The 21,120-nt window shown below is 37.1% G+C and overlaps 1 long non-coding RNA gene across 1 annotated transcript in view; it reads left to right on the top strand.

Annotated features, from left to right (window-relative positions):
- LOC134538258 (uncharacterized) overlaps positions 1 to 12,090 on the top strand; it is a 149,306-nt gene extending 137,216 nt beyond the window's left edge. Inside the window, exon 3 of the long non-coding RNA XR_010076113.1 lies at positions 11,869 to 12,090. This is a non-coding gene — a long non-coding RNA (uncharacterized LOC134538258). The remainder of the gene's footprint in view (positions 1 to 11,868) is intronic.
- Positions 12,091 to 21,120: the final 9,030 nt, after the last annotated feature.

The raw sequence follows: 21,120 nt of genomic DNA, 5'->3' as shown, positions 1-21,120 counted from the left end.
AGAAACTACGCCGAAAAATTGTCCTGTACTTTTACAAAAAAATAATTCCCTTTGAAACCAGTTGCAAAGAAATAGTTTGTAATGCTACAATAAAATAAATATTGTAAATTTTTTACTATACGTAGCTACGTGGCTATTTCTTTGCATATTTGAAATACTTTTTTTTTAAGTGAAAACTTCTGTAGCCGCGTTGAGCGATTTATGATAGGGGAAAAACTTATGGGTTTGCGTCACCGACATGCTAGTGACGTGTTGCGCCAGCCTGACGAATCGCAGCGGCCTATGTACATGTATACGCATGTATACATTGTATATACTCGACTGTATCATGTGCGTGTTGGACTTTTTTTTTGGATGGGTAAAATCTTGTGAGTTCGCATCACCGACATGCTGTAGTAGCAGTAAGTGAAGTTAATTTGACCATGTGAATACATGATCTAGGTCTGACATCACTGGTAATTCATAGCTAGGTAATGAATTTTTACGTAATTTTTACATACCACTGACATATGTTGTGACTAAAAACTGATGCAAGGATAAATTATATCATTCTGACATCGTACTGATATAATACCAAAATCATTTTCTTACGTACATTTGACGTAGAAATGATGTCATATTACTAGAGACCGTAAAAATTCGCGGCTTCAATGGCCTTCAGGATAGTCTACGCATTCCCCCGTACACTCGGGCAAATAACGCAAGTTCATTGGCTGCCGACTTGTAAGTCGTCTCGGCTGGTTTTTCTGTGATTCGATCCTTCTTTGGTTGAGGGTTTATAATTGGTTGTGATTCGTCCAGATGAACAGTAAGCCAATAGAAAAATCATCTAAGAGGTGCATGTATTTGAATTTTAGCCTATTGCCGAATGAATTCGCGAATTTTTCCGGTCTCTACACATTACTAGGGACCAGAAAAATACGCGAGTTCAAAGACCTGTAGGATGAACTCCATAGTTCTACGTACACTCGGTCAAATGTCACCCACTCATTGGCTGCTGTCTTGTGAGACGTTCCAGCGTAGCAGCCTGTGATTCGATAAAGCTTTGGTTGGGTGTTTCTCATTGGCTCAAAGTCATCCAGGTGAGTTGTGAACCAATAGTAGAGGCAGCACTGAGGTATAACGATTTGTATTTTAGCCTATCGCGAAATTAATTTGCGAATTTTTCCGGTCTCTACACATTACACATTTAAAAACAATGTTTTAAGTTTTCAGTTCTGTTGACAATCCCCATGACTGGCTAATTTTTTTTTTTTTTTTTTTTCCTTCTTTTGGAGACAACTGCGGATGTTTCTCGTGGTGGTTGGTTCTCGGCGCGCGGTGCAGGGTAGGCAACCCCTCGGAGCTGAGTTCCCACGACCCTCCAGGCCCGGGCGGGCGGGCCTGCAGACTGGTTTCCGCGCCGAAGGGCTCCCGCCATTGTCTTCCGGCGACGCTCTTCCCCGCTAATGGGCGAGCCCTCTCCCCCCCCCCCCCCTCCCGCCATCCACGATCCACAATCCTGCCTGCCTGCTAATTCGACACGCACCGTATGCAAATCAGACGCAGACGTAAAAACTGTCCCCTCCTCCTCCCTCCTACCACGGGAGCCTTCCGCACTCTTTCAATGGTAACTTTTATCGTCTTGCATTGTTTTTATTATTTTTTTGCTCCCTGGCCAGTCCGTGAAAAGGTTTGGCAGCAGCGACGCGCCACGACCCCTGTCTGCATGAGGACGAAGCTCGTCCCTGGCATTTCATTTTTGAAAGACTATACACAGTGGCCGTGCACAAGAGTTTACTTTTTTTTTTTTTTTTTAAGGAGGGTGACGTGATGGGTTTTGAAGAGGGTTAAAAAGGCGCGAACCTATTCCCTCGTGGAAGGGTGCCAAAAAAAAAAATATTAAATCGAAAACAATAATATGGAAAGAGAGAGAAAGAAAAAAAATTATTAAGAATTAAAACATAAAAGTTTTTTCGCGGAGTGAGTGCGGCATTGTTTCATCTCTAGCGGCGATGTGTCTTTTCCGGCCCGCTTCGACGACGGTAACCGCTCCCGTCCGCTCCGACGGGGTCCCCTGACGACCAACCGGTCTGCGACAACGGGGGCCTCCGGTTCTCCGGTTCTCCGGTTCTCCGGGTCTCCGGTTCTCCGGGTCTCCGGGTCTCCGGGTCGCAGGCGGATAATGTGACACCGCGTGACTCCTGCTGCGCGCGGATGTTCGCGGATGTTGGGACCAGGACAACCCAGGTGCTCGCTCTCTGGTTCTCCTGCATCTCGTGCGTCCTGCCGTCCGCGGCGGATGGAGCGACGAACCAAAGTTCGCAAAGACAAAGGGAAACTTTATACTATTAGCTGTCTTATGACTAGGGACACCTGCATTTCGCGAATACATTTCGTTTCAAGGTATGTCACAAAACACTATAGCTTTTTCTTAGAGTAGTAACGGCTAGGGGCATGCATTTTTTCGCGAAATAATCTGACTGATTATTAGACTGCAAAAAGGTATACCCTCTCCCAGCGATTGTTCCCTTGTGATTGTCGGCCGTCTGCGAGAGAAGCCATCGCCATGTTTGGGCCGGGCCATTCAGGAAGTATTTGCTTCCGCACTGGATGGCTGTGATTGGTGCGCCGACAAGTAGACATGCGCCTGGAATAAACCCAGCCAACCAAGGGACAAAGACAGTGATACAGAGTTTTGACACACAGCTGGTCTGGATATCTTTTCGCAAAAATTACATGGCCCTGGTAATGGCGAATCGTGTGCGTGCAGCTGTACGGTATCCACATTCCCATTGGCCCCGTCAAGTGCGGGAAAACACCTCTCGCCAAGAAAAAAACTACGTTGTTTTGCGATGTACCTAGACACGAAATGTATTCGCGAAATACAGGTGTCCCTACTTATGACTTTTAACTAGATGTACAGTAATTTAATACAAATCCTTGTCAAAAAAATCAGGGCAAAAACGGTGTTAATAAAAAAAAAAATTTTAAGTCATTTTCGCTTTTATAGGAGCCGTTTCATTGCACAGTTTGAAATTTATGTTTGCTAATCGAATGATTCAATTGTCGACGTAGTTTCCCCGGCAGCGAATTCTAGCTGCGGTTGCGGAAACGTGGTTGATAAAACAATTTTTCATACATTTATCAAGCTCAGCATTATTTTTTTTTTTTTTTAATTTCTACGTTGCATTTCGTGTCCGAGTTCCCTGTTAAGAGTGTATTCGTAACATGAGAGCACATTGATTTGCTTCGTTACATCCAGGTAGCTATCGCTGGCGACTATTGAAAGACTCGCTCACGTTACTTTTTTTTTTTTTCCTCCGTGCGGCAAACTCTGTTCTTACACCCCAACTTCCATCTCTCGGAAATCTCATGAAAAGTATGCATTTTCAATCTGTTTATAGCGCGATGACTGAGTGGACTGTATACGATAATGATTATAGATGCCATTATAATACAAAACGGTGAGGCTACACCATAATACATCTCACCGCCATGATGAAAAATACAACTGACTTCCGGCTGTAAGTTCAGGGCTGCCAACTATTGGCAGAGGATGCTGAATAATGGTTTCCACCAGGGGCGCAACAACTAAATTTCTAAAGGGGGGGGGGGGCAATATACCTTATAAAGAATCATCGATCCCCCCTATTGAAGCGGGGGGTCCGGGGGTCCTAACCGGGAAAATTTGTATTTCAAGGTGGAAAATGGTGCTATTTAAGCAGTTTTATTATCTAAAAATTTATTACACAGCACTTTCTTTGCCCCCGTTTGCCCCCACTTCAAGGTTTCAGAGGGAGGGGGAGGGGAAATACACTTGCCCCCCCCCCCCCCTGTTGTTGCGCCCCTGGTTGCCACTACAGAGCAGCGCGGGAAATACAAACTTGAAGTATTCAGAGACTTCTCAGAAGCACTGATTACGTTGAGGTCTAATCAATGTTACTAACACAAAATTACACACACTAATACACAGTCTGAACACAATCACTAGCGAGAAAAAAGTACAAGTATTCATGTAGGCCCAAGTACTGTTTAGTTAATTGATCATAGTTTACAGGCAACCCATAACAATTCCAATTAATTGTCTATAACTTATGTTTTAAAAAAATCTAAATCATAAATTAACATTTTTTACACCAAAAACATAATGACTCTAACAAATATTTCGTAGTATCAACAAAACCTCTACTAATTTCTTTTTTTTTTTTCAGTACAAAATATTGGGGGGTGTTTATATGGACAAAAAAATATGAATGCCACTGGCATGCATCATGCACAGAACAGAAAAAAAAGTTCTGTACTTTAACAAAAGATACCTTTTCAAACCAGTTACCAAAAATAGTTTGTAATACTACAAGAAAGATATTGTAACTATGTACAACACATGGCTATGATTATTTTTGCATACGTGAAATAGGTTTTTTCGATCTAATACTGAGTATTCCTTACGTCAATTGGTGCATAACTTTATATTTTAATTCGTGTTAATTTCAAGAATGATTAAAATAAAACCACGGAAAATATAATCGAATATTCAATAACTTGACTTATTTTGTTTTATAGTGCCTATTAATATGTGTAGTTAATACTGCAGTTATTCAGGGAACGGTTTACAAATGACTTTAACTATTGGAGGTACTGGGACAACATAAATGCCCTGGTAAGAATCTGAACTCAGTGTTGCTGCGAACACTATTTTGTAGTGATAACGTTGTTTTCATGAAATTTTACAAATATCTGTAATGTGACATGAATATTTCTGTTTCTATTTTTTTTTTGACGTGACAACGTTTAATAAATCGATGAACGCCGACTGCACGCACGAATATGTGTCCCCTTACGCACATTATCCCGTTACGCTGTGTCCCGTTACGCTCATTGTACGCTAGCGCCGCATCTACCTCTCTTCCACTCGATTGGAACAACCATCGATTTGACTTTTTCAAGGCACATTAAACTTGAAACACTCCCATTCGTTTCCTTCTTTTCCTATAATCGTCCTATCCTTAACAGAATAACACAGATTGGAAGAAGTTAAATAGCAAACATGTATAAAAGTTAGGCCTATAGTTAAAATAATCTGTTAGTTAAAGTAATAAACATATTTGAATTAATGAGTGCAAATAAAAGTAAATTTATCAATTAAATTGTAGATTTCATTTCACTCCTTTATATCCATACAAAATAGTGATAATTCAATAAAAATGATTCAATTTTATTCATAAAAGTATGCAATCATTTCATCAATGTTTTTTTATGACGTTGTCACGTTAAACTATCGTCCGTAAACCGACTTTACAGACAACCAATTTTTTTTTTTTTTCGTTTTCGTGTTCCTTGGTTGGGATAATTTTTTCTAAGCAGAGCAAGTGCATGTGCTTAAATCACACTGTCTACTTCACCGACAGCGTTATTGTATTATGTGGATTACAACTTCATCCATTTAGCAGTCGCGCCACGTCACACCCCAACTCAGTTGGGGGATGGAACTGATTCGACGGAGATGACGAGTTTTGGAAACGATCTCGGCTGTTCCGCTCTCAGTTCAGCGACGTCTTCTCTCTCAGAGGGTCCTATCCCTCCGTCTTTTGTCTTCCCGGAGCGTTTATCTGCTGTTCAAGGGGGCCCGTCTATCAGGGTCGGCGAGGCGGGATGATAAGCGCGACGCTCGCTGGTGCTTCTAGCGTGGTGTCTCCTCTGGACTGGCGCGCAGTCTTCTCGTCGTGCCTAGGAACAACTAAGATATCTGAGCGGTGACCGTAACATTAAACGGCGGATAAAATGAAGGTAAAGGATGTAATGCAAGGCCCTTAAGTGCTTTCAAGAATCTGTACCGGTTTTTTTTTACGCCTAAACATTACTCTGAAAACATGCGTTTTAGCCATTTTAACTCTTCTAAAAATTACAGTTCAAAAATTTAATCCGAGATAAAAAGTACTTTTCGGCCCTCGGCTAACTCTTAAATGCTTTTTTTTAAGCAGACCCCACTCGTATATCTCGAGTAGTTTTCAAACCGCGTGGTTTCTCCTGGAGCTCTGCGCACCGTGTGTGTACCCGGGCAGATGGGGCCCTTAAGGGGGACTAAGCTCCGCCATCTTTGTTTTTCCATATTTTTGATATAATTATAATTTTGAACCATTGATCTCAATTATTGGCATGTCCAGTCATAAATCATAACTCTCAGACCTATGCCTTGTTGCAAACATTATAATAACTAACAGGCTCTAGTAGTCTGCAAGCCCTCTGCGAGGAAATAACTTGTTATTTCACGTGGTTGACTACTACTATCGAGATAATCACATCAGTTCACAAGTGTTGACTCTAACAAGCAGCCAAATCTAAGTCCTATGCCACGACAGTCACACCAAAATAAAAAATTGGTTGTCTGTAAAGTCGGTTTACGGACGATAGTTTAACGTGACAACGTCATAACAAAACATTGATGAAATGATTGCATACTTTTATGAATAAAATTGAATCATTTTTATTTTAATAATAAAAGAATAAATGAAATTATACTGGTAATCAGATTTTTAAAATGCAAGAATAATTAATCTTTATTGCCGAAATTGTTGTTGTAATAAGCAATGAAAACCACATTAACTTTTCACTTCACTTTATAAACAGTCGACGAAACAGTTCACGTGTAGATGACTTGTAATTAATTTAAAAAAACTGGCGTTTAGCTATAAAGTATAAATATAATTATGAACAAGTTTTCATATAAATAAACGGTAATCAAATATCTATCATCAATGATATGAATCACCATAATTTTTTAGTCAATTGTAACATAACCTATTATTACTGCACTCGCCGACAGCGTAACGGAACACACAGCGTAACGGAACAATGAGCGTAACGGGACACAGCGTAACGGAACAATGTGCGTAACGGGACACTTTTTCGTGCGTGCAGCCGGCGTTCATCGATTTATTAGACATTGTCACGTCAATAGAATGGAAGCTTCATTGTAAGCTGTAGCAAAATATTTTGAATTGCAAGATGGCGAGGCCTTGTCCCCCCCCCCCCCCCCCCCCCCCCGCCTTAACGTTTTCCGCAATTCGGAACCTTCATCACTTCCCCTTCTCTACCCATCAGAACAATGACTAACCACAGTCAAGCAGGAAACTAACAAGTTCTTGGACCCGGGTGGTCAGAAGGGTGTGATAAAGTCACGGAGGCGGGATTTGTCAGGAGAGAGCAAGCTGTGGTGTAGTGGGAAACCTAAGATGTACATCACGTTTTGTCCCTGCCCGAACACGCCCGAATATTCACCTTCGGCCAACCTCGGGATTTGTTTTATTTTTGCGCAGGAAAAATGAATTCAAATATTAAAAGTGGTCGGTTAGGTTAGCTATACATTAAAACACTTTAAAACAATATGGACGGTTAGTTAGGTTAGTACAGCTACATTAAAATAAACAGAGAAATATAAATATATATAAATAAACCCGAGGTTGGCCGAAGGTCAAAATTCGGGCGTGTTCGGTCAGGGACAGAACTTGATGTACATCTTAGGCTTCCCGTGGCGTAGTTGGAGTCACTTTATACCTCGCCGTCACCGAATCGCAAACATCCGAAACATTACCGAAATTGTGTTTTGACACTGGGGAACCAATTACCTTCACAGGCATGAAAGGCACACCCGAATAGTTCCGGAAGTTTTCTGATCGCTCGTGAAAAACCACCATGTTGCAAATATGTATATATTTTACGGTCATAGAGTGTTTTAGATAACGTTAACCTAACATGATCAATAGAGACCGGAAAAATTCGCGGATTCATTAGGCGATAGGCTAAAATTAAAATACATATAACTCTTAGATGATTTTGCTATTGGCCTACTGTTCATCTGGACGAATCTCAACAAATTATAAACCCTCAACCAAAGAAGGATCGAATCACAGACAAACCAGCCGATTCGACTTACAAGTCGGCAGCCAATGAACTTGCATTATTTGCCCAGTGTACAGGGTAATGTGCAGTCTATCCTGAAGGCCATCGAAACCGTGAATTTTTCCGGTCCCTACTAATCAATCTTTCGTTTTAATTACGATAACCTAAGCTAACCTAACGTTCCGGGGGGGGGGGGGGGGGAGGAAGTATTATTTATTACAATGGCTGGACCCAACTTCACAATTTACTTCGGTAAATTTCGAAACTGTTTGGGTGATTCAGATTTTTTGTTAAGATTAACATATTAGCTTTCGTTATACTGTCTTTGCTAAGAGTAATTTCGTGGATGTAATGAAAGTCGCTAGGAACATAAACCAGGTGCGTCTGTTCTAAAGTTGGAGTCACTCTGCTACGCCATTGGATAAAAAAAAAACTGCTTGAAAGTAACGCACTAATAATAGTCGTAAAAATGCCATCATGACGTGAATATTGTTAAACAAAGATGTTAACGACACACTAACAATTCATTGCCGATAAACTTCATTATAACAAAAACAAAATGTTTTGCCATCTCAAAGTCTTTATTTTAATTTTGACTTCAATTATAAACTAGGCAAAGATTGGACCCACCCACTCCCTGACTTATTACCCCCATGAAACAGGCAGACACATTTTCCGCAGTGGTAAGGTTATATATTGTTGGATACACAATTTCAAAAGAGGCATAGCCTATCTCAAAAGGAAAAATGCATCGAAGTTACCCACTACTAATATTTTGATTTAGAATAAAAAATTTATCTTGAATTCCATACAAATAAATTTACCTCAATTTGGCTGAATCGTACAAAACAAATGTTTTTTTTTTTTTAAGAAGAAATTTCCATGTTGGATTTCGCTCCCCTCCTTTTAACTCTCTTTTTTTTTAGTGCGCATGACATCTACGCATCTGCGACCGTTGCGAACAGGGGGTGAAATTATTGAGCGGACTCTGTTCTGCAAAGATTTCTCCCCTCTCTTCCTTTTAGAATTAATGGCTGACTTGACATTTACAGTTTACTGACAGTCGCGAGGGGCGGAAAGGGGGTTTGGGAAGTTTGCAAGAGGGAAAAATTCTCCAGCTCCTTCCTCCCCCCTTTTTTCCCCCACTTTTTTTTAATCTTGGTATCTTGGTAACAAGTGATTCAAACAAATGTTCTACCAGGTTCGTGCATTTTATTTTTACAGAAGCTTCAAACGCTTAAAAAAAATATATATATATTTTTTGACAAAGACTTACAGGTCTTTCTCTGTTTTCACTTTAAAGCTACTTCCATTAAATTAAGAAATTTTAGTTTCTTGTAGGAAATTAATTTGGAATTTTATGTATTGTTTGGCAGGCCTTTCTTGGCCCACTGATTCAAATATACCAGGATAAGAATTTCCTCGTTTTACTGAACATCTAAAATATTCTCGTTTTTACGAGCAGGCCCGTGCCGAAAGGGGAAAAAAACACACACACACTTTTATTTTTACGTTGAATGGGTGATTTATCTTTGGTTTTAGAATCTCGAGCTATAACTTAGGAATAATTATTTTATTTATCCTATTGTGAACTAGTCCTTGAAAAGTCACAAGTTTAAGCGAAAATTCCAAATAGTGTAACACTACTTAAACGTATACTGAGCATCAACATTTATTAATTTATTAAATCCTCAATGAGGAAACCCTTTTACATTTTCAGTAAACATTACAGTTAAATTTCTGAATTAGGCCTAATGTAAATATGAAACAATGGCGTTACAGGACGAATAAATTTATTGTTTATGTTTTACCGTAAATTTCGATTTGAGATCAAATATTAATGAATCTACTTTGGTGAATAGTTAGCAGTTGTTTTAGGGATTTAAGTTTTTGTTGTTATTTTTAGAGCTATTATCGCCGTCATCAAATTTAATGACGGTGGTCTTGGTGAGAGATGGCTTTCTTAAAGCTCGCCTATCAACTTTACTGTAATTAGTCTACAGTCAAGTTGTGAAAATAACGTGCTCTTATGAAAACTGAGCCCATTACCGAGTGCTCTAGAAAGCCCAGTACAACACATATATACATATATATATATATATAGTTATGCCTTAGTAAAGATTCGTATGAAACAAAATTTTTACTATTTTATATTTTTAAAGGAATAATTGCTAAATTAATAAATTTTTAATTATTTGTGTCATAATGTATTAATATAGAATTTTAATAGTTATTAACATTAATAAAAAATTCTACTATAAGTTAATAACCAAAGAATCTACTAGGGGTTTTAAACTTTAGGTGTAAACTGTATGCCTCAACCATTCAGCTGCAAAGGAATGCGCTTGTACCATCGCATCGCCACTTAAGCGACAAAATGATTTCAAAACAAGCACTTCTTTGGATTGAAACTCCAGCTGTCAAAATGTCGCCGAATTTGGTGTTGAACGCTTTTCAATGGGGAAAAAAAAGTTTCCTACCCTAATTCTATCTATGTGACGTCAAGCTTGGCATGAAACAATATAGTTCTTAAAATAAAACAAAACGTGCTATATTTTGTGTTGGACGTTTTATTCTTTGTGGAAATTGCGCTGAATTAACCCGTGAGCCGAGACCCGTAGCGCAGTCACCCCATGTGAGGGGTTCTGGGTTTGAATCCCGGGTAAGGCAAGCGTATAAAATTGTAGTTTTTTAATTCTTATATAATTGTCTATTTATACGAGAAATCAAACGAATTAATGCCAACAACAAGACCAAAAATGGCTGCCTTGTTGGTGATGGAAATTATCAACTTGCTAAAAGTTTTCTTGTAAAATTTAAAAAAAATAAATGAACAATTAAAAATAAAGAATCTTATTTTAAAAATAATAAAAATTTATGACACCAAAAAGGTTGGCCTAAATTGACCTTGGGTGGTTTCCGGATAAGGCGACGATTTTTATTTCCCCCCACTATTTCCTATTTTACTTTCCTTTACGTATCCAGGGATGGGTGTCATGTTGTCTGTCTGTTTATTTCTCTCTTTCTCTCTCTCTCTCTTTCTCACCAAACATATTTTTATTATTTTCCATAACTGAGGGATGCTGAGACCAACCAGCGCCAAATCGCTTTGACTTTCCGCCCCGTGAAAACGCCAGATTCGTCTCTCCAAGTTGATTACTGGGTATAGTCTGTGTCAAGTAACTCGTCTCAAAATTTGACCGTTCTCGAAAATGGTAAAAGCGGTGCCCACATTTCCCAAACTGTAGCTTGCAAAGTGACACGTTATGTTTGTTCACGAACCCTGACAACTACACGAAGTCATTCCCAAACACTGTTGATGGAATATAGGTGATAGAAAGATACATAGACCATTGATACTACCTCTAGGAATTGTCAACTGTGAGACAAGTTTTACGAACACACTATACTTGCAACCAGACAGTCGACTATTCAGCCAATCAATTTATGGTTAAAATGATTAACTTGTGAAGATAAAGCAATTTTGTATATAAATACATATATATATATCTACACGCACGCAAACACATACCATCACACACTAACCTCGAAGGCATAAAATACTATGTCCAATTTTAAGCAAAATGCACTTTTAACGATAAACTTTTCCACCGTTTGACGTTTCTATTGGCATACAACACTAAGCTCTACGATATGCCTAAAATTCACATTTTTGGGTAGAAAATAGTTGAGTATATGAGTGGGGCACTATTTAACATTCTTTAAACTGCTCTCTTGAAAAATATGGTTTGTGTTTTATAGTGTACTATTATGCCTCCGAGGTACATATAAATATATAGGAAGAGAAAGGGAAATAGGTGTTTTATATCTAGATTAGTAGTAGAGGAGACTATATTTGTAGGTTTACTGGTACCATAATGACCAATTTTATAATTCCAATAATTTTCTGCAGCCAGCACGGAATCTACGTTCGTATTTCTGTTGCAGCATCCTGAAAATTCTAATGCTGGAACTTTTTTGTTTCAGGACTCCAATCTCTACACTACTGTGGAAGATTGCCATGAAAATTATTAAAAAAATATATAGGAAAATGAATTGATAAATAAAGGACTCGATTTGCCACAGTTCAGCAAAATAATGAACTATTTTGAAGGGGAGGAAAAGCTATAATTTAGAAACTTCAGAAATTACATTGTTATATAATTAGGGACCGGAAAAATTCGCGGTTTCGATGGCCTTCAGGATAGACTGCACATTCCCCTATACACTTGGGAAAATAACGCAAGTTCATTGGCTGCCGACTTGTAAGTCGTCTCGTCTGGTTTATCTGTGATTCGATCCTTCTTTGGTTGAGGGTTTATAATTGGTTGAGATTCGTCCAGATGAACAGTAAGCCAATAGCAAAATCATCTAAGAGGTATATGTATTTTAATTTTAGCTTATCTCCTAATGAATCCGCGAATTTTTCCTGTCTCTATATATAATGAAAAAGTATAATTTAATTTTTATATATGTGTGTATTGAGGTAAAAAAAAGGGAGATACAATCACATTTCCTACCAAAACTTTAGTTCATTAAAAAATAGGAATTCGAGTTGGTTTATTTTATTCTTGTGTAATTAACCAACCGCATGCATGTCATCAGTGCAACGTTTCCCATATAATTCCCCCCCTCCCCACCAAAAATCGTAAACTAAAGATCCCCGCTATTGTCTTGACATTAAGCTACTCCATTCATTAATTCATTCGTGAACATTTTTGGACGAGTCGTGGTAAACGTATCGTGCGAGACTACGTTGAAATTAAAAAAAAAAAAAAAAAAAGCATTTTCTTGCGGAATTAAAAATAGCTACTTGATAAAAAAAAAGCTTGTGCAGGAATATGAATAATGTCTCAATACTCAGGAAAAAAATCTCTGGAACATTTATAAATATTACTTTGGAAACCAGTTGCCAAGAATTAGTTTGTAATACTACAATAAATATATTGTATCTTTGTACAACACATAGTATATGAAATACGTGTTTCGAGATAATACTTATTACGAAAATTGGCGCATAATCCTATATTTTAATTGATGTTTCACTCAATCATATTTTTTTAAACCATGAGAAAGATAATTGAAAAGCCAACAATGTGACTTTATTTTGTTGGATCATGCGTATTAATTGCGCAGTTAATACTGGAAAGGTATCCAGGAAACGGTTTGCAAATAACTTTAGCTATTGGAGGTACTGGGACAACACAAAGCATAAATGCCCGGGTAAGAATCCAAACCCAGTATTACTGCGAACACTATTTTGTAAGGAAATAGTTGTATTCACGTAAATGTAAAAATGTACAAATATTTGTTACATCTCTAAGTGATGATTTCTCTCTTACTGAAATATCTTATTGCAAAATGAATTAATATTTTTAATGCGTTATTTATTATATTCTGAGAATTTTTTTGTTCGTCACCATTTTGTTGTAAAACTGAAATTCAGCTTATATCCATCCAATCGAACTGCTGAAAAATTGGGTTGATATTTTGTGGTTTTATTATTGAGGATAGTTGTACAAAATTTGAAACATAGGTATATTCAAAATATTGAAGATATAAAATTTTAAAATTTTTTTAAAAAGATTTAATTATATGATAGTTAAAATTATTTCGAAAATAATCCAAACACGTATTCTTTACCATCAAGGCGGCGTTCATACTTAAGGTTTTTTTAATACGAAAGAAACGACAAATCTTAACCAATTATAAATTTCAGATTCGATTTGTTCGTTCACTTTACGAAATACTTGATTAAAAACTTAAATTAAAATACTTCTGAAATAATTTTTTGTCTAGCTGGCTTTTTTTTATTAATGTTGTTCGATTTTCAATTTATAGGAAAGACTGTATCGCGAATCCTCATTATGACCAAGCTTGCTGAAATAAAATTCGAGTATACTTAACTCTCGAACCAAGTGACGGGATGTGCGTTATTAATTAGATGAGGATAATAACGTAGATATAATATACAGAAAACACACCGTGGAAGGCTAAAAACAAATTCACATTCTTCAGTCCATGGTAAGTTCAAGGACGCAAACCCAGCAGTATAGGTCGTGTCTACGTCCAGCGAACATGTACACATAATACGCTCAGAAACTGAAATAAGCGAAGCATTGAAAACTGGTTGTAGTTCCACATCAGCTCACTAACGGCGCTTCGGGCGGTGTTACTGCTTCCATCTGTGTTTTCGGTTTAGTAACTTGATAACTTCATTACGATACACAAAATTTCGAGATTCGAGGGCCCTTGGTGTTACTGCCAGTACAGTGCAATTGCAGGTTATGTGAAAGTTGAGTGTTTTCTAATTTAAGTAATCCTAAAATTTCAGTTCATTTTAGCGTCGAGAGGCTTCAGAATAATTCATGCAATGTGCAGTTGACGTATCCGCAGCTACAATGCTTCACCACACTCAATTTCTCGGTGTCGTCATAGAAGTACAAGTGGAGCAAACATGGCGTCAAATAGAAATTAAACTGCACCTCTCCCTCTCTCTCTCTCTTTCTCTCTCTCTCTCTCTCTTTCTCTCTCTCTCTCTCTCTCTCTCTCCCCTGATCGCTACACGTTTTCGTGACGCTACGTTTCGTTACGTTCCGATGACGTCATATACTTGTTTTTACCCCACAGACTGTAAACAAGTTGTACTTCAGTAATGGTTCTTTATTTTTCTTTAGTTATTTACCTATCCATGATGTTGTTTCGAGAAACTTCATAGGAAATGGAGTATGGCGCTACCAGACCTCATCTGTTATGACAAATAGTTTTGCTAACGATGTGGCTATTCCAGGTTACACACTGTTATTAAAAAAAAAGCGGGAGGTATTTTTGCACACTTAATAACGTTTACCATCTGCAGGGAGAATGTAAATGTATCATAGAGATTAGTTACGAGTCAGAAATATTGCTCACGGCGTTATTTCTTAGCCACGGTTTTTCTCTCTTAGCATTTAATGAACATTAATTCGCCGTCATTAACGGGGATATTACCGCCCAGCTCAGCGCATTTCTTGTGAGTAATTAAGCGTAGCAAGCAGGGAGGACAACTAATTGAAGAAAATATACCAATTAAATAAGACCTCAAGACGAGATAAACATGAAAAATTTCACTGGTGTAAAGAGCTTGTTCAATTATCTGGAGAAAATCACGCAGTCGAGAAGATGAAAGCAGAAAAAAATACATTTTTATTATTCATGTGACAGGTAACACATTCATTATTTAAATGAAAATTGAATTTTTTTTTGTAGACTGCTTGCCAGTTCCAAAAATGTTTTAATTTCAAGGTTTAGTTCAAAATGAGTAAATGTAGTTAATTCATGTAATTTATTTAGATAATATTAATTAGGGTACTTTTTTTCTTTATGTTTTTACGATCGTTTATGAAGGAATAATACCACAGAGTTTTGTAGCCAAATACTGTACAAGACAATCAGAAAACATTTGTTTTAAAAACGTGTCAATATATTTGTTTAAATAAATAGGCTGACAACATTTTGAAGCGCAACACAGATGTAACAATAACATCTTTAAACATGACATTTTTTCTCACAAATGTTTTAATTTGCACACCATGGCTTGGATAAATGTACAGAATTAATTATTGCATAATATTTGAAAACATATTGTCAGGTGTAAATAAATAAAACTCTGATTTTGAATTGGGTTAAAAAAATCCTATTTATTATATTTTTTATGAGCTTTAAAATACTATTTTGAAACAATGATGGTCTGTATTGGCTAGATGTTGATGGTAATTAAAGTTGTGAACGTGACAAATTATTTCAAAATAAAAATGGATAAACATAGGGTAACATTTTTTTATCTTTAGTTTTGTTATATCTTAAAAGCGTTACAAACAATAAATTAACACGTGTTTAAATCATGTAATTTAAGATTTCTTATGTTCAGTTTTTTTTTTACTGCCCGGAACCATCTTCATAAACTGTGGTCCATTCGCAGAAGGCCGAAGGTACAATTTATTGTGTGACACGTGGCTGCGATGACATGAAATCGGGAAAAATTAAACATAGGCGGGCATACACCTGCTGAAATGTAACCAAGGGTTACAGATCACGTGTTTCCAAAAAAATAGAGCTAATCAGAGTTAGTAATCAGTCGCACATTAATACACAGGTTCACGCTGTAAGCAACCAGCGAAAAAAAAAAAAAATATATATCATACAATTTTTTGCATTCTTCACTTCCAGTTCGGGCTGCACTTGTGGCGTCACTTCAGGGAGCAAATGCATATACCTAAGTATATAATACTTCAGGCGAATAGCTAAGTTTTCCGATTGCCTCGACAGCTGGTTCAGAGCAAAACACAAAAATAATATATAAACAACAGATTTCAGACAAAATGTATTAACAGGTTAGCTGTTGGTATTATAGCCTTTTGAAAGAAACCTAATTATGAAATAGAGACACTGTGTTATTCGTGACAAGTCATAAGAATTACAACCTCTAGGATCTCTTATAAGATTTCTTCCGAAAATTTCTCCCCCATTCTTACCCTTTTCCCATTTGTTGAACTTTATTTTACTCACTTGCTACTCCCTAAGAATTTTATCACGACTTTTGACACTAAACGCAAAATCGTTAATAAAAAAAAATAAAAAAAATTGCGAGTCAATAGAGTTTCACTTGAAAACCGTCGAAACTACTGGATTTCTGAAAGTTTGGAGCAGTTTCAACGGTTTTCCACTGATTTGCTAAAGTGTCAACAGTCTCGTATTTCTAGTGCAGCTTTACTCGAGGATTACGCTGTAGTTTCTTTTATTTCGCTCTAAGAGTATTGTTTTTTTGAACGCGACCCTGGCTCACATGGAAAAGTGCGCAATATGGCGGAGCCGTCACAAGATGGCGCCCGAACCGGAAGAAAACTGAAAAGGTTGTCGAAAAGGGGGGGGGGGGGGAGCTAGCCCCGGGGAAATGGCGGTCGCATGGGGCGCTCCTCCACAAAGAACAAAGAAAGTCAATTTGCGAGCAAATTTTCTCCCCGGTTCGCCTTCATTTGTTCGCTTCCTTCGCCTCCCTTCCAATTCTTTCCCTTCAAAAAAAAAAAAAGAAACTTCGGCAACTGGAGACCCACACCCTGCCTTCGGCGTTCTCAATAAGAATTCTTTCCCTCTCCTTATTTATTTTTCTCTTTCATATCCGCATCTTTTCCTTCGCGAAAACCTTTCACTATTCCACCCCCCGCCCCCCCGCCTCCCTCACTTTTTCCCGTCTTTCAAATTTTACGCCGCGACCAGATTCAGAGCCCGACATACCTTTCCTCGCAGAACAAAACGGGGAGGCTGAAAAAAGAGAAAAAAAACTTACTTTTTAATTGTCTCGCCTTTTACCACCTTCCCCCCCCCCCCTCGTTACGCCGCCCGGTCCACCCCTTGCATTTATTTCGGATTCCTGGTACATTTTTAATAAAGCTGCTTTACGAGCGTAATAGAATCACGGTTGCCGCTCGATTTCAAAAGAAAAGAAATAATTCCCTGGTAATTTTTTTTTTTCTTTACTGCGCCTTGGATAGCTGCGAGCCGGAAAGGACGCACTAATGAGTTGGAAGCAGAGACGCTTGGCGTCTCTCGCCGGAACTACGTCGAGTCGCAAAAAAAAAAAAACCATACACAGTAGCGTAGCAACAATTTCATCAAGGGAGGAACCCTACAAAAGTGAAAAGTCTCGAACGCCATAGTTAGGAAACCATAATCTCTGCATTGATACCATGTGTCAGTTTTCTAAAAACGAAAACTTTAAAGAAAAAAATTTATATATATACTTATATAGTAAATCATTCTCCTGGTACCTAAAGAATTTTAACCTAAAAAAAATAATATTAAGTGTCTTTCATTTGAACAAACCAGATGCGAGGCCTGAAATTAAAACACCTGTTCTCTAAGGATGTTCGCTCTAAGTATGAATTATTTTCCATCCGCTCCAAATTCACTCAAATTCCGCTGATATTTTGTTGGAAACTGCGGCAGCTATGGGTCTCTGCTTCATGCAGTGGATTTCTCTAACATATTATAGTGAGTAACACTCGGTGATCTTAGGTCCATAGTGATTTCCATTCCAGGACAAGCGTGGCTCCAGACATTTGGGGGGGGGGGGGGGGGGCATGCAGTCCATAGCCTCCACCCCTCCCCGAGCAAAAATTTTGATTTTGAAGTGAAATTTCTTTGGACGCGGTCCGAGTAGAATTTAAAGGCCGAATGTCAATGCAACGTTATCGTGAAACATTGTTGTGAAACGTTTCTGTCGCAAAAAAGTACAGGGAATAGGTACTTGGCCAAAGCGTTATAAAGAGAGCACTATGCTATACACGTTGCTGAGCTCATTTTTGTTTTCCTCCTTGTGCGATGATTGGTCCGGCGCCCCGCCACCCTTACAAAAAAAAAAGAATCGAGAGAGACAGATGAACGAAATTATAAGACAGAGAGAGTTCGCATGCACTTGTTTCAGAAAATAGGTATAGGTATCCTATGAAGTCAGCTGTGAATGACTTGAATTTTATATTTTCTACCAGTGCGCTCACGTTCCTCCTTGTTCTACCAGCAGGGATTGTTAGGACATAGAGGCATGTTGAGGCATAGATAGCGCTACCTTTTATGATTTTCGTATTTCGTTCAGAGATTTGGCATGTTCCAAATGACATAATTCTGAAGAAACAGTAATATGCATAGTTTTTTCTTTGTGGTGTATTTCAACAGTGAGTAATATTTAATGTTGACTAATTATTATTGATTGATTCACCAATAACTATTGATACTCTGAGCAGTTATTTTGAAGTGAATCATAATTTTGTTTTTCATGTTTATTAATGTATTTTTATTATAATCAAATTTCTAATAAATAAAAAAAATTGGTTGTCTGTAAAGTCGGTTTACGGACGATAGTTTAACGTGACGTCATAACAAAACATTGATGAAATGATTGCATACTTTTATCAATAAAATTGAATCATTTTTATTTTAATATTAAAAGAATAAATACTTGAAATTATACTAGTAATCAGATTTTTAAAATGCAAGAATAATTAACCTTTATTGCCGAAATTGTTGTTGTAATAAGCAATGAAAACCACATTAACTTTTCACTTCACTTTATAAACAGTCGACGAAACAGTTCACGTGTAGATGACTTGTGATTTATTTTAAAAACTGGCGTTTAGCTATAAAGTTGAAATATAATTATGAACAAGTTTTCATATAAATAAACGGTAATCAAATATCTATCATCGATTATACGAATCACTTGCTGAATAGTTTTACAAACATATTTCCTTTATTTTTCCTTTCAGCATCTTTTCTTGATAAATTCCGATTACAGTGGGAATAACATTTCTTAAATATTAAAGAGTAGTTGAGATAAACTACTACTTTGCGGAACATCTAATACCATGAAATTGCATTTGCAAATTTGACTACAAAGCGTCTATTTTTAAGATAATTAAAACAAATATAAGTATACCACGTATTGTTTGACGAAGCCTAAAATTGATAATGATTTAATAATAAGAATGGGTTTGAAAGTATAAAAGGCTTTGCTCATGTTGAAATAAATATAATATTTTATTTATATCTGGATGTTATACTGGCGCGCACACACACACATAGAATTTTATTTATTAAAAATTAAAGAGTATTTGAGATAAACTACTACTTTGCGGAACACCTAATATCATGAAATTGAAATGCATTTGCAAATTTGACTGCAAAGTGTCAATTTGTAAGATGATCAAAACATTTATATACATAATACTGTGTGTGTTAAAGACGATCTTCCTGATTGAAAACTACGTGGTTTCACGTGGTTATTAGGAATAAAATTCATGTGCCTATAAATATTTTTTTCGTCAAAAAAATTCTAAAATACTACATAACAGAGGTATTGGTCAATAGTTTGTGACTAAAATTTAACTGTCAATAATATTTCAAGAAAATGTATACTGATAAATGGTTGAACACACAACTTCGGTATACAATAACTCACGGACTGATATACAATTTAAATATTTTATGTACAAAAGCAAAAAAAAAAATTTAATGTTTTAAATGTTTGTTTGTGCTTTATTTATAACATGTTGTAAATATAACGCTACAGTCACTTAAAACTAAAACGCTTAAAACTAAAAAATATTTTTGCAAAACTCCGTTCCCCCGGAGAAACCCCCGGAATGGCCACCGCATGGGGAGCCCAAGAAAAGAAACGGGCTCCCCATTTGGAAGCCACCTGGAAGGTTTTTTTTCTGTTCCACCCACCTGACTTGTTACAAGGGATTGTATTCCCACCAGAGAAAATGCCACCATATTCTCTGGGCAATCCGCCTTGGAGGAGCCGGGGCGCGAACCCGGGTCCTACAAATCACAAGGCAGGCGCTCTACCCCAGAACCAGAGCGGTAGAGCGACAATTGGCAGTCTTATTAACACTGACATGATGTTATTCCACGAGTTTACTGTAGTTTCGTGTGTCATTAACACGTGCATTACGTGCAGTAACATCTAACCTCGGTAACGAACAAATTTATGTATTCTTATGTTCTTCGTTCAACATGAATTGTGTAATTTCATAACAGTGAAATATAATTTCTATAACTAGTCTGGCAATTTTTTAGTTGATTTTCAGCAAACAAACTTACAGTCCCGCTGTACAAAAATTATCTAGAAAAAAATATGTAAAGAGCTTGCACTGTCGATGGTAAAGTTATTTTGAAATAAATGTTAGATATTAAAAGTGTGTGTGTGCGCTTATAAGCATAACATTTTATTTATTTGGTTTTAAAGCCACAGAAAATTTAAGCTTGTTATTTCATTTTTGGCTTTTTTTTTTTTTGCGCAGCTAATATTGGAAAGCAACTCAAACAACTGTTTGCAAATAGGCATTTTCAAAATCTTAAGTTAAGTACTAAATCAATGATAGTGTTGAAGATGTCAAATTAAAAGATACATCATACTGACATCGCCGGAATTTTAGGAAATGATAGTACTGACCTTAATTCCATCAGTTTCTGAAGACTAAGCATTTATATGACACTAGTTTTGTGAGATTTGCTTACTTATTGAGAAATATTCACATTATTTGAATACAACTGTATTTTATTGGAACTTCCAGTACTACTGAGTACAGAATTCTTGGTAAAAGCTTACATCAGGGTTAAGCAGGAGCATAAATGTTTTATTTCATGCAATGAAACCCTCAGCAACTTAATTAAATCATCGGGATTATTAAACATGAACTT

Source organism: Bacillus rossius, chromosome 13 (assembly GCF_032445375.1).
Source record: "Bacillus rossius redtenbacheri isolate Brsri chromosome 13, Brsri_v3, whole genome shotgun sequence".
NCBI classification, from domain to species: Eukaryota; Metazoa; Arthropoda; class Insecta; order Phasmatodea; family Bacillidae; genus Bacillus; species Bacillus rossius.
The sequence above is the reverse complement of the archived record's forward strand: the minus strand, read 5'-3'. Positions and strand labels throughout refer to the sequence as shown.